This window comes from Ranitomeya variabilis, chromosome 2, assembly GCF_051348905.1.
Source record: "Ranitomeya variabilis isolate aRanVar5 chromosome 2, aRanVar5.hap1, whole genome shotgun sequence".
Taxonomy (NCBI): Eukaryota; Metazoa; Chordata; class Amphibia; order Anura; family Dendrobatidae; genus Ranitomeya; species Ranitomeya variabilis.
The window spans coordinates 240746844-240759603 of NC_135233.1; the positions used below are offsets into that span (position 1 = coordinate 240746844).

General features: G+C 45.1%; 1 protein-coding gene across 1 annotated transcript in view; it reads left to right on the forward strand.

The window, feature by feature from the left end:
• Positions 1 to 1218: 1218 nt before the first annotated feature.
• ZBTB34 (zinc finger and BTB domain containing 34) overlaps positions 1219 to 12760 on the forward strand; it is a 29919-nt gene continuing 18377 nt past the window's right edge. The window contains exon 1 of the mRNA XM_077284300.1: positions 1219 to 2198. The gene's annotated coding sequence lies outside the window, so the exon portion shown is untranslated. The remainder of the gene's footprint in view (positions 2199 to 12760) is intronic.

A 12760-nucleotide genomic window follows, 5' to 3' on the forward strand; every position in this document is an offset into this window, starting at 1 on the left:
CTAATGAGTGGGGAAAATACGCAACAAAAACATGGCAAAAATTTGTAAAAAAATATAATTTTACATGTTTTTCCTGCCAACACATTAGGATATGCAGCAGAATTTTCTCCTGCAAATCCTGAATGTGTGCACATAGCCCTAATCCCTGTCCTGTGTCCCCCCCCATTTATTAAAAGTTTTTGATAGCATCATAATGAATTTGGGGGTGGGAGAAGATGTTATCAGGTACTTAACAGCCTCCATCACCTCCCAATTCATTACAAGTCCCTGACAGCGTCTTCTCCCACCTTTCTTTCATTACAAAGTGTCCTATGCACCTTACCCCCTCCTCTCCCAATCCCCAACAAATTTTAAGTCACTGATAGCTTCCTCCTCCTTCCATCCTACAATTCATTATGAAGCTATCAGATACTTGGCACCCTCCTTCACCACCCAATTCATTTTACATCCATATCTAACGTCCTTCTCCCCCTACCCCTGTTCATAAGTCTATTATAAGTCCCCCTTACTCCTGTTCTAATCCCCCTCATCCCATCACTGTCCTCTCTCCCACATCCCATCACTGTCCTCTCCCCCACATACCATCATTGTGTTCTAACCTCACATCCTATCACTGTCCTCTCCCCCCACTCCCTTCATTGTCCTCTCCCCCACATACCATCATTGTGTTCTAACCTCACATCCTCTCCCCCACTCCCTTCATTGTTCTCTTCCCCACATACCATCATTGTGTTCTAACCTCTCATCCTATCATTGTCCTCTACCCCCACTTCCTTCATTGTCCTCTCCCCCACTTCCTTCATTGTCCTCTTCCCCCACCTTCCAATCCCCCTCATAATCCTCTTCCCCAGTGCATTGAAATTAAGAAACAAAAACACTCACCTCTCCGTTCATTGCTCCAAGGCATCGCTACTTCTTTCTTCTTTGCTGGCAACTTTCTAAATGACATACGCTGCATATGATGAGGGAAATCTAGCCTCCAGAGCTGGGGCCCCCGGAGCCTTGGGCTCCAACCCACAGGCAAGATTGCCCTCATTATTACCGCCCTGCAAGGGTCCCCCTCCAGCTATGGGCTCCGATGCAGATGCACTTGCTATATGTCCGCCCCTGACTCAGATGACATCTGAGTGCAGTCCGATGTTTTACACGCACCCACAGACTTGAATGGGTGTGCGTGCTCCGATTTGCGCAGCCATTTAGAGTATTATGCTATTCTTTTCTCAGGCTTAATCGTTAAGAAAAAAATTCTAGATCTGCACTGCTCCATAGTATAACACTGGGCCCAGTGTAATCTGATAGAACATCTGGGTTATACCCTAGTGGGAGCGAGCCCTAAAGGTATCTATGGAAACTGTAGAACAGCGCCATTATGGCCGTACCTTTACCATGAAACATCGTGAATGACAGGTTCTCTGTAAAACGTACACATATACATATTTACAAGTGTGTGCCGTGTTACTAGCCACAAACTGCCCCACACTTCTGACAGGATTGGGACGGTGGCAGCCCATCCTGTTAGGTGACCGCCGGGTGACTTCTCCGGACGCCGCACGGCTTGGAGGTGATTTTTTCATTTGATATGAGGGAATTTCGCATTTAAGGTGCTGTCCATTACCTGACAGCAGACAGATGGGCTTTCCTACTGCCAGCTGTGTGAAAATGAAAAATGTTGGCAGCCAGAAGGGGTTAACGATTTAACAGATCAACGGTGTGGCTCTCCAGTGGTTGTGAAACTGCAACTACAATTCCCAGCATGCCCTGACAGCCTGCTATGCTAGGAGTGGTAGTGTCACAGCAGCTGGAGAGCCCCAGGTTGGGTCTACACTATAGCTACACCTGGACACGTGACCACCATCATGGCTGCCCCCATTGTAAATGAAACCCATTTTAGAACACACACGCATACACCAAACTGCCAAGTATAACATGACCTCCATCACTGCTCGCGTAACGGAATCTCCATAAAGTTGTTCGGAAAAAAAATGACTCGCGAATTCCCTTGGTAGTGGTGACGAGGCGTGACCCGCAGAGCTGGGTGTGGCCTCCAGCGAGCGCGATGCCGACCCGGAAGTGGCCGCTGGGCGAGACCTGAGAGCGTTTCCGGCAGCTGAGGAGAGAGGAGCGCCGCGTTAGGCCCCGGCACAGGCCGAGCTCTCCGGAGCTATGTGAAGAGGAGAGAAACGGCTTATTCCCGGCAGGTGAGACCGAAACCAAACGTCAGGGAAAGGTAGAAGGGTCCCTGCGACATCTCCTCCCGGGGGCTCACCCCTCCCCCACTTTTCTTATGTGTCTAGCTGCCGGCGCCGCGTATTGAAATCCTACTATATCGCCCTCCGGTGGACACCCTCCGCTACTGCAGGCCACTTACAGAAAAGCACGGGGTTCCCCAAAGTTCCCCATTCTCTGCTACAACAGTGCTAGCTACCGCTAAACTTGTCCTCCTTCTACAGCCAGTGCCACTTACTAGAGTCCTGGGCTTGCATTTGCCCTCATTATCTTGTTTTATACCCAGTCCTATAGACCCTTCCCCCATGTCCCTATAAGTCCCCTTTCATCAGACACACCCTGTAGTTACACACTATTCCACTTTCAGCAGGACAGCTTCAGTGATGTCTGAATTCTGCATGCTGCTAGTAGGGCTTGCTTTTAATCCATCCATAGACTTGTCCACTGAAATGAGCAATTTTGCTTTTTTAAAGACATGCTTATCCTACAATATACTGATGTTTCATCTCAGATTATTTTTTTGATACCTATAGGGTGATCGCACGTCAAAGGGAAATCTCACGTATGTGTCAGCCCTAGAGCGCCACAACCTGTACAGATATTTGCCCAATCACTTTGCAGTCTAAATTATGTATGTAATTGGTCATATTACAGCAGCGCTGGGGTTCTGGGATCAAATCCCACCAAGGACAACATCTGCACGGAGTTTGTATGTTCTCCCTGTGTCTGTGTGGGTTTCCTCCGGATTTCTCCCACATTTCAAAGACATACTGATAGGGAATCTATATTGTGAGCCCCAATGGGGACAGTGATGATAATGTAAAGTGCTGCAGAATATATGATGGTGCTATATAAGCAAAGAATAATAAATATTGATATCTGCCAAGAAACTGATGGGAACTGGTGCTATCCTAACAAAATATTTGTTTATGTAGCGCTGCGTTACTCAGGCATGTTTCCAGCCCGATTGACAGTACGTTATCACTTGCTTAAATTCCCCTGATGCAAAATAGTGGGGTCGAAATATCCTTAATAGAGTTGTTTGGTCTCTATACTGTTTTGTTATTGTCGGCAGCACATCCTGTTATATGGGACAATGTGCTGCTGACAACCCATTAAGGATGCTGTCTTACATACACATTATAGATCCTCTTTTAAAAGATCCTTGAGGGCTGTGTCATGCATTTCAGGGTTTTGTCCAGGCCACTCTGGAAGTTGTAGTTTCATAACATCTGGAAGTTCACAGATTGGAGATTGATAGACTGACATATTACCCCAGGCTGGTGCTGCGCTAATATTTATCCTGTTCACACGTCTCACAAAGGAGTTACTGTCTCAACAACAATTTCCATGCGATTGCTGCTACTTCTGTCCTGCTTGACTGTACACAGCATGTATAAAAGGAAAAGAATCCAGCTCAACGATGCAGTGAAAGATCCGTAGCTTTATTTCACTTCAAAATAGCGTGTGAGGACAAAACATCAGCACATTAAAACCAAGATCAACGCGTTTCCGGTGACTGAGCACCCTTAATCATGATTAAGGGTGCTCAGTCACCGGAAACGCGTTGATCTTGGTTTTAATGTGCTGATGTTTTGTCCTCACACGCTATTTTGAAGTGAAATAAAGCTACGGATCTTTCACTGCATCGTTGAGCTGGATTCTTTTCCTTTTATGTTTGCCTACGCCCTGACACAGCGGTTCCGTGCTCCGAGCCTCCGGGAATGTCGATATGGTGAGCTGGACTTTGTTTTTTCTTACACAGCATGTATGCATTCACACTCTGTTTTGCAATTTCATTTCCATACCACAAGTGGATAGTCGTATTGTAGTGTCGCTCTGCTGTAATTTCACACACTGGAAGGAAACCTTGGTTTAGAGTGTACTTAAAGGAGTTGTCCACTTTAAAAATAGTAAACGCATTAAACGCTGAGGATTCGCTGATAAAAGCAGAAGAGATTTATATTGCGCCGCACTGTATAAAGCCCCCGCAGTTGGCTTTACTTTCTGGAAGGCACTGAACCTGGGTAGGGGTGGGGACACCCAATGATATGCTAAAACCATGTGACTGACGCAAACTTCTGTGTATGGATTTGGAAAGGGGCATATTCAGGTACTTTTTGAAGCATAATATCAGTGATTAATGCAAATGCATTATCTGATTTTTGGCAACCTGTCTGATGGAAATTCACCTTGTTCAGGAAAACTTATGGACGCGTCATTCATGATGGTGGTTCATAGCCTTTGTAATTGTTTGCGCCTGCTCCCAAGAAGCTGACTTTGGGCCAACGCTTAGCACCTCCGATCACAACCATTGTTTGTGTCTATATTATTAATCATCCCCGTGAGGGTGAATTCACAGGCAGCAGATTGATTACAGGAATTTGTGCAAAAGTCCTGTCCCTATGTGTCTGTATGAAAGCTTGCATAAATTAATACACTACTCAGATGTATGTAATGGACTTTTATGCACATAGACCAGTGCAAAAAATAACAAGATTCCATATGTTTTAGGCCTATTGCCTATGTCCCATTACATTTCCTTTCACATTTTTTTAAAGGCCATTTGGAAAATGGCAGCAAACTGTTTGCTCAGGTCAACTGCTCCCCTTTCCTCTAAATGTGTGTTCGATCATTTTATTTGCTTCACAGTTAAACAGTTTCAAACACAACAGTCATAAGTAGCAGCGTTAACAATAATATAATGATTAAAGCAAAATAAAACAATCCTGCTCGTGAGAGCTTACAATCTACAGTGAGGTGGGGGAGATACAAAGCACAGGTGTGTATTTACAATGATGGTCCAGCCATCTTCAGGGGGTTGGGGATAGATGGAGATAGTGAATGGGCTACACACACACACTTACGCATAAAATTACTTTGATTAGGGAACATGATAGACCGCTCTGAACAAATGTGTTTTGAGGGAGCGCCTAAAACTGTGCAAGTTGTGGTTGGTCCTAATTTCTTGGGGTAGAGCATTCCAGAGGACTGGCGCTGCGCTGGAGAAGTCTTGGAGTCGGGAGTGGGAGGTACGGATTACTGCAGAGGTTAGTCAAAAGTCGTTTACAGAGCCCAATGATCGGCTTGACTAATAGACAGAAATGAGGGAGGAGATGTAAGGGGGTGCCGCACTGTGGAGAGCTTTGTGGGTAAGAACAAGTACTTTGATTTGGATCCTATAATGAATGGGCAGCCAGTCCGAGTAATGATTAGCCAGGTGGACAACCCTGGCTGCTGCATTAAGGATAGACTGGAGAGGGGAAAGTTGAGTAACGGGGGAGGCCAATTAATAGAGCGTTATATTAATCCAGGTGGGAGTGGATCAGGACGCCTGTGAGGGTTTTTGTTTCCATGGTGAGAAAAGGGCCGATTCTAGAGATATTCTTTAGGTGTAAGCGGCACGAGCGGGCAAGAGATTGTATATGGGGAGTGAAGGAGAGATCGGAGTCAAATATAACACCCAGACAGCGCGCCTGCTGCCGGGGTATTATTATGGTGCCACCCACGGAGAGGGAAATGTCAGATTTAGAGAGGTTAGTAGATGGCGGGAATAGAACAAGTTCTGTTTTGGAAAGGTTGAGAATTCTGCACACAAGCTTTTTTCATTTTGTAACTTCGTAGTAAAACGTATTTATTTTTCCTAGATGTGGCAAGAGGGGGCTACATTGGATGAAATCTCCCATGTGAGGGGCTGCACCATTATTATTATTATTATTACTACGGTATTATTTATTTATTTATATAGCACCATTAATTCCATGGATGGTGCTGTACATGTGAAAAGGGGTTACATACAGGGTTATAGATATCGTTACAGTAAACAAATTTACAATGACAGACTGGTACAGAGGGCAGAGGACCCTGTCCTTGCAGACTTACATTCTTTGGGATAATGGGGAAGAGACAGGAGGTCGGTGTGCTGCAGCTCTGGTGGTGGTGAGGCGGCAGCCCGGTTGGTTGGTGAGACGGCAGCTCCGGTGGTTAGTGAGGTGGCAGCTCTGGCGGTGGCGACACGGCTGCTCGGGTGGTTGGTGACGTGGCTGCAGCTCGGGTGGTTGGTGAGGCGGCAGCTCGGGTGGTTGGTGAGGTGGCAGAATGGTTACCCCGAGGCAGTGAATTTCAGGTGCGGGAGAGAGCGTGATGCCGTTTACCATAATAGATAGATCAGGTAGGGGGGATATGCGAGATGGAGGAAAGATGATGAATTCTTGTCTACATTGAGTTTTAGGAAGCGAGAGATGAAGGAGGAGGATATGGCTGACACCATGCACCATGATATTGGCTCACAAAATGTCTGATGTGGTGAGGTTTTTTTTTTTGTTTTGCTTTTTTTTGTTTTCAGCATTAGCAAAACTGCCTAAAAATTGTTTTGGGTCATTTAACATTGAGAAGGTAGTAATGCCGCGAATAGCTAAACAATGGCTTGTGGCTCCAGTCTTAAGGTGCACATACTTGGCTCGATATATCTGGGTCGTCATTGTTCCTGGTAATGAGATGGTCCACCAAAACACGACGCATCAGTCGCACGACGGATGCGACGTGTGGCCATACATCGCAATGCGTCGCTAATGCAAGCCTATGGAGAAAAACCGCATCCTGCGGGCAACTTTGCAAGATGCATTTTTTTCTCCAAAACGACGCATTGCAACGTACAGCAAGCAACGCTAGTGTGAAAGTAGCCTTAGCCAGCCTGGCTACCTTTGAAATGCCAGATAGTTGAGCGTGAAAGTTCCTCCCCCCACCACCACCAAAAAGACAAAAATAAACTTTCTATCAGATCTCCGATCATTTCCTACTGATAGTTTTTACTTTAACTGCACCCATCCATCCATTATTTTTGTTACCTTTCGGGCAGTAGGTCGTGCTCTGTTATTTGGTGCACGTTTCCAGGCGGCTATTACACTTTCATCTTGGGTGCGCGTTCTCAGCCACTGTGCTCATTTGATCCATGTGCTCTTTGAAGTTTATCCTTTTACTTCTTTTACTTCAAAGTAGCTTTTGCATTTAGTATAGCTGTTTACCAGACGTGTGCTACTTCGACCACATGTGCCGAGTGTTTGTGCTGGGTGGGGAATAGTTTGAAGATCGTTGTATGGCCCCATCTGAGAATTGATAACATGCTCTGTAGCGTTCCTCGTTTTTTTGTTTTGTTTTGGTTTTTTTTAAGATAGTTGGCCTTCCACAGGCACATGTGGTTGCTCAAGAAATGTACTTAGTACCTCCAACCCATCCCCCATCCTTGGAATTTCAGCTCCCTGGTATGAAGGATTGTTGTTCCCCTGCTGGGAGTGTAGCACCTTTTACACTAACCTTCCCCCACAGTTGGTGACACTATTTGCATCCAAGGACACACATGGTAATCATGTGGTTTGTGAATTGGCAGATTGGTTGGCCTTTCTCTATCGCCTAAATATCCAATACCCTTGTGCTTATGTTAGTCATCCAGATAGCTGTGGGGACCTTAGATATTTGTCCACAGACTGTCCCTATGCTTAATAGGTGTTAAAAGGGTATTCTTATTTCATGTGCCATCACTCTGGTGTGGTCTAACCCTGGACCCTCTCCAATCATGATACTAAAGGGGTTGCAGTGCTGATTCAGCCATGTGACAGTGCTTTTACCTGCACAGCTGCACTCTTGGCTTCCTGGCTGTGTGGGGAACTGCAGCTGCATTCACTTGAAAGGAGGATTTTCTGGATCGGTGGGGTACCAGATGTTCAACTCATAAAATGATGTCAGATCCCTTCACTTTGAGACGAACATACTCCAGTCTTACCAGGATTTCTAAGTCATGTCAGTCCTCATGATATTGTTAGACTATGTCCGTCTGTCCTTATGAAGATTCCTACATTAAGGGGCCCATACACATTTCATAAGTTAGCTGAACCTATTTTGTTAGGTTTAGTAGACCATCTAATTGGATAGGGGCTCCCGGCTCTGCGTCAAGATTATGATGGAATTTCTATGTCCGATTATTTGATTTTCAGGGAGATAAGTCACTTTATCTTTCCCTCCCATTGAAAACAAAGCCAACAGCAATCTAATGTGTTTGGCTAGGTTTTTGTGATCTTCCTTTAGCCGCTCTTTACAGTGATTTTGGGTGGCGAGCATTTACACCACAGAGATGCTTGAAGACATAAGACCGACTCACACATTTGATCCTTGCAATCAACTGTACATTGTATCCGTAAACCTGATGCTTGTTCAGTCGCTACTACGTGGTCCTTGATGAGAATAGCCCTGGGAACAATCAGGCAGCCTATTTAGCCTTCAGCTTTATGGAACCTGTTTTAAGGTCCTTTTGATCTTAAGTGTTCTTCAGCACCTTAAATTCACTTTTTTTTTCCCTAAAGGAATTGGCTACCTTTGTCCTACTGCACTTAAAGCATCCGCATTAACCCCTTCATGACCCAGCCTATTTTGACCTTAATGACCTGGCCGTTTTTTGCAAATCTGACCAGTGTCCCTTTATGAGGTAATAACTCAGGAACGCTTCAACGGATCCTAGCGATTCTGAGATTGTTTTTTTCGTGACATATTGGGCTTCATGTTAGTGGTAAATTTAGGTCGATAATTTTTCCGTTTATTTGTGAAAAAAATGGAAATTTGGCTAAAATTTTGAAGATTTTAAAATTTTGAATTTTTATTCTGTTAAACGAGAGAGTTATGTGACACAAAATAGTTAATAAATAACATTACCCACATGTCTACTTTACATCAGCACAGTTTTGGAAACAAAATTTTTTTTTGCTAGGAAGTTATAAGGGTTAAAATTTGTCCTGAGTATGCTGGTACCCCATATGTGGGGGTAAACCACTGTTTGGGCGCAGGTTGGGGCTTGGAAGGGAGTGAGCACCATTTGACTTTTTGAACGCAAGATTGGCTGGAATCAATGGTGGCGCCATGTTGCGTTTGGAGACCCCTGATGTGCCTAAACAGTGGAAACCCCTCAATTCTAACTCCAACACTAACCCCAACATACCCCTAACCACAACCCTAATCCCAACCTTAATCCTAATCCCAACCCTAACCACAACCCTAACCCCAACACACCCCTAATCCTAACACTAATCCCAACCCTAACCCCAACACACCCCTAACCACAGCCTAATCTTAACCCTAATTCCAACCCCAGCCCTAATTCCAACCCCAGCCCTAATTCCAACCCTAACCCTAAGGCTATGTGCCCACGTTACGGATTCGTGTGAGATTTTTCCGCACCATTTTTGAAAAATCCGCAAGTAAAAGGCACTGCGTTTTACCTGCGGATTTACAGCGGATTTACAGTGGTTTTTGTGCGGATTTCACCTGTGGATTCCTATTAAGGAACAGGTGTAAAACGCTGCGGAATCCGCACAAAGAATTGACGACATGCTGCGGAAAATACAACACCGCGTTTCCGCGCAGTATTTTCCGCACCATGGGCACAGCGGATTTGGTTTTCCATAGGTTTACTTGGTACTGTAAACCTGATGGAAAACTGCTACGAATCAGCAGCGGCCAATCCGCTGCGGATCCACAGCCAAATCCGCACCGTGTGCACATAGCCTAATTCTAACCCTAACCCTAGTTCTAGCCCTAACCCTAGTGGAAAAAAATATATATATATTTTCTTTATTTTATTATTGTCCCTACCTATGGGGGTGATAAAGGGGGGGTTTATTTATTATTTTTTTTATTTTGATCGCTGTGATAGAACCTATCACAGCGATCAAAATGTACCTGTAACGAATCTGCCGGTCGGCAGATTCGGCGGGCGCACTGCGTATGCGCCCGCCATTTTGGAAGATGGCGGCGCCCATGGAGGAGACGGACGGACACCGGGAGGGACACCGGAGCTCGGTAAGTATGCGGGGGTGGGATCTGACAGCGGGGGGGTAGATTGGAGCACGGGCGGAGCGGACAGGAGGACGGAGGGCAGCGGAGGACAGCAGATGACAGGACGGAGGGGAGGAGATCGGTGGCGGGGGCAGATCGCGGTCTCCAGCCATGGCTGAAGCTATTGCAGCATCGGCCATGGCTGGATTGTAATATTTCACCAATTTTCATTGGTGACCCCCCCCCCCCCCCCTGGGCTCAAGTACCACTCCCCCTGTCCCTGCAGGTCGGGTGAAATTACAGTTAACCCTTTCACCCGGCCTGCAGGAGCGCGATCCGACCATGACGCATATGCTGTGTCACAGGCCGGATTGGCACAGGTTTTCATGACGCGTACACTGCATCAAAGGTCGGGAAGGGGTTAACATGTTAGAACTGCAGTCAGAGGCGCAATACTGTTCACTGTACATCTCAGGAATGTCGTCACAGTGTAGTAGTTTTAGGCTATGTGCACACGTTGCGGATTAGGCTTAGGAATTTCTGGTGCGTATTCTCTCTCCTGGCAGAAAACGCACCTGCGGTTTTTTGTGCGGTTCCGCAGCATTTTTTTGTGCGTTTTTGCTGCGGTTTTCTTGTGGATTTGCTGCGTTTTTTACCCGTGCGGTTTTCTATAATGGAATGGGTACAAAAACGCTGCAGATTCACAAAAAAGTGACATGCTACTTCTTTTAAACCGCAGCGTTTCCGCAGCGGATTTTCCGCAAAGTGTGCACAGCATTTTTTTTTTCTCATTGATTTACATTGTACTGTAAATCAATTGCGTTTCTGCACTGCAAAAAACGCTGTGGATCCGCAGAGAATCCAAAACGTGTGCACATACCCTTAAGCGTACTAGAATCTCTTTGTGATAAGTCCACAGTTTTAGGCACAAATCCATGAGTGGCTGTGCAGTTTTCAGGATTAAAACATGATTTTACTGTTAAAATGTTGCTCCCCAGGTGTGGTTTTGCCCTCTTGCTTGCTCCATATTTTGAAAATGTCTTCAGTCACATAGGAATAAGCCTTATCTGCTAGTGCAGCTTTTATTGGGAATGTCTGAAGTCTTTACAAGAAATAACGTCCTTTTTGTCCACAGGTGGTGTCTAATATTGTATCTCTCTTTAGTGACTGATCCAAGATCCTTACAGCCTATGCTGTAATACAGATGTGTTCCCAAGTAATCCATAGGTTTAATAGACAACCTTACACAGCAAAAAATGGCAAAAGTGTTAATTCAGCTCAACACTCCTGTCACAGAGATAACTATCCCAGGAAACTTCCATCATAGACAGACTGTGGTCTGGGTGTGGTGCACAGGTTATGCACTAGTCTGACTTCCAGGTCAAATAGCTCTCAATGGTCCAATAGGGGGTGTTCCCCAGCCCTAAAGGAAATGTGTCAGAAACACACATGCTATTCCACATTTGGATTTTTCATGGATCTTCAATAACGATGATATTTTAAGGATCCCTGTCTGGGATAACGGCACGGGGGAATGCGCCGAATCCACCAATTTGTCAAGGAGAACACCGTAGATCACGCAGATCCTACTGCTGCCACCAATTTGTCAGGGGATGCAGCACTGCGGTCCAATCACGCTATTGTCTGACAATTGGTGGAAGATGCTGTGACTGTCTCCACCACTAGGCTAGTTATTGGGGAACTCACAGTGAGCGTGTAGTACGGGTGCCAGAAGCCATACAGGCATAGTCCAATCCTCCAATTATTAAAAAAAATATTGAAGTCATCATACCATTTGAGAAAAATAGAAATAGTGGTTTAATATAGCATAGGGGCTCAGCGACATTTCGGTACAGCTGAGAACCTTATTAAAATGTATATATTACAGATACACACCGATACGATCACTACCTGCCACCATTAATTGTTTATACAGATGGATTGGACATCAGTTATGGGTAGTATATGGTTTTAAGGGTATGGTTTACAGAGTATGAAGAACGGAGCTATTACATTTTATACATTCAATCTGGAAAGGTAGCCTGTGTGTGTGTGTGTATATATACACAGACACCCACCCACACAGACAACCACCCACCCACGCAGATACCCACCCACCCACACAGACGCCCACCCACACCCACAGACAGACGCCCACCCACGGCACACAAAAAAATAGAAAAAAGTGGGCTTTTAATGCCTGAACGGTGTGGCAATGTTTCGGATATGGTATCCTTTTTCAAGCTTTTAAGGCATTCAAAGCCCACTTTTTTTCTATTTTTTGTGTGTGCTGTATTCCTTTTTTATTCTTATGATTGAAGCCATTGGACCATTGGTTTGGGAAGCTTTGCACCACTATTGCGGTAGTATTGATGCTGTTCCTATTTTGTTATATATATAGATAGAGATATATATATATATATATATATATATATATATATATATATATATATATATATATATATATATATACCGTATATACTCGAGTATAAGCTGAGATTTTCAGCCCACTTTTTTGGACTGAAAGTGACCCTGTCGGCTTATACTCGAGTCAGGGTCGGCGGGTGAGGGGGAGTGGTGCGGTGACATACTTACCTGCTCCTGGCGCTGTCCCTGCATGTCCCATGGTCTCCAGGTAGCTCTTCCTGTGTTCGGCGGTCACGTGGTACCGCTCATTAAAGTAATGAATATGCATGCATATTCATTACTGTAA